The following is a 2,405-nucleotide window of genomic DNA, read 5'->3' as shown; positions in this document are numbered from 1 at the left end:
ATTTATGTATATATATCACATATATAATATATATCAATATATGTATATATATATATATATATATTCATAGCTATAGAGGTGTACATAGTAATGCGGAAATGACTATGTATCTGCCTCTGTATTTCTTTAGTTATAACTATATACATATATTTAACTATATATATATCTATATCTATATATGTATATATATATATATAGATGTATATATGAATATATCTATAGCCATAGAAACACAAAAAGTCATACAAAAGGGGATGCTTAATGCATTCAAGAGCAAGAGACAGTCGTTTGTGTTTGTTGTTTGCGTTTACCCCATAACTCATCAAAATCATTTAAAAGAAAAACGCCTAAGAAGGTAAAGAAAATGCAGCTGTCTGCCTTGCGCCCTCCTGCATGCATGCAGACCCTTGGGGCCCCTAAGGGGGCCCCTGGTGGGTCTGTAGGGGGCCCCTAAGGGGGCCCCTGGTGAGTCTGTTGGGGGCTCCCGGTGGGTTTGTTGGGGGCCCCTTGTGGGTCTCTTGGGGGCCCCTATGGGGCTCCTTGCGGGTCTGTTGGGGGCCCCTAAGGGGGCCCCTTGTGGGTCTGTAAGGAGGCCCCTGAGGGGACCCCTTTGGGGGCCCCATGTGGATCTGTTGGGGGCCCCTATGGGGGCCCCTTGGGGGTCTGTACGGGGGTCCCTATGGGGGCCCCTTGTGGGTCTGTAAGGGGGCCCCTGAGGGCCCCCCTAAGAGAGAGTTAAAGGGGTCGGTGGGAGGAGAAGCAAAGGCAGCTTTAGAGCTGGGGAGACACCTGAAGAGGCCTGCAGCAGACAATGAAGAAGGAGACACCACCGTGTTAGTGTCCCCTTTATAAAGGCAAAGAGACGAAGACAGAAAAAATAAAGAAAGAGACACAAAATAGAAGGAGACACAGACAGAGAAAACAACAGATACAGAGACAGACAAAGAAACAATAACAGAAACAAAAGGAGACAAGGAGACAGACACAGAGAAGGAGACAGACACAAAAGGAGACAGGACAAATAAAGCAATAAAGACAGAGACAAAACCAGAAATGGAGACGAAAAAAACAGAGAAAGAGACAGACACAGAGACAAAGACAAGGACAGACACATACAAAAGAATAAAGTAGAAGGAAGAGACAGACAAAGAGAGACAGAGACAGAGACAGAGAGAGACAGCGGCGGTGTTTATTGTGTCTCTATCAAGCAAAAGAGAAGAGACAGCTCCACAGTCCTCAAGGGCCCATCATACCTCTTAACAAGGCAGCTGCTGCAGCAGCCTATGAGACAGCAAATATCGAGCTAGTTTGTGTGCTGCTTGCATTGCTTGTGCGGGAGAGGTGTCTCTTCCTGAAGACAGGAGACAGAAGACAGGAGACACGCAAAAGAATAGAGGCTTCAAAGGAGACAGACACCCCAGTGTCTCCTTGTGGGCCCCTGTGGGGCCCCCAGGCTCTTGCTTTGCTTGATAGCTTTTGCTTGTTTAGGATGCATCCTGTCTCCTTAAAAAACAGACGCAGAGACGTAAACTCTGTCTCCTTTTAGTGCATGCATGCATGCATACATGCATGCTGTGGGAGGTGTTAATCAAAGGAGACAGAAGTTAACAGATCAGGAGACAGGAGACAGAGACACATGGGAGACAGATACTGCAGCGCTGCAGCACTGCAGCGGTTCGTGCTGCTGCAGCTGAGAGTCCACGGGGCGTACGTAGTGCCAGCAGCCCCACTGCATGCATGCTCTGCATGCTGCATGCATGCATGTATGCATGCATGCATGCATGCATGCGTGCAGAGTGAAGTCCCAGCCCCACGTGACGATTAGCAAATTAATTAAGAAGAGGAGGAGATGAGACAAAGAGACATAACAAGAAAGAGAAAGAAACAGCAACAGAGACAGAGGCAGAAGGAGACAGGAGACAGAAGGAGACAGTGTCTCTTCTCACCAACACTAAGACGCAGAGAGCCCAGGGCCCACTCGCTGCTGTGGCCCATAGCAGCCAAAGCCCCAGAGATAGTCTTGCTTTGGTGGCAGCTCACTCCAGCAGAAACAAACAATCCTTCTTCCTGCATGCATGCATGCATGCATCCATGCAAACGTGCATATATATGCAAGTGTGCATGCATGCAAGTGTGCATGCATGCACACACACGCCACACACGGAGCAGCGCATGCAGGCAGAACGCATGCATGCATGCAGAACGCATGCATGCAGGACGCATGCATGCATGCATCATGCATGCATGCATCATGCATGCATGCAGAACGCATGCACAGCACAGGAACCAAAGCCAGCCCCAAAAGAAACCACATCAGTTCCGCTCACACGACAATGCAGCAGAGGGAGACATATATGCCCCCTGAGATGTGCATGCAGAAGGAGAGAGAGAACGATTTATATATA

The sequence above is a fragment of the Eimeria acervulina genome, genomic scaffold (genome assembly GCF_000499425.1).
Source record: "Eimeria acervulina Houghton genomic scaffold, Eah_scaff682, whole genome shotgun sequence".
In the NCBI taxonomy this organism is placed as follows: domain Eukaryota; phylum Apicomplexa; class Conoidasida; order Eucoccidiorida; family Eimeriidae; genus Eimeria; species Eimeria acervulina.
This window is presented reverse-complemented; position numbering follows the sequence as displayed.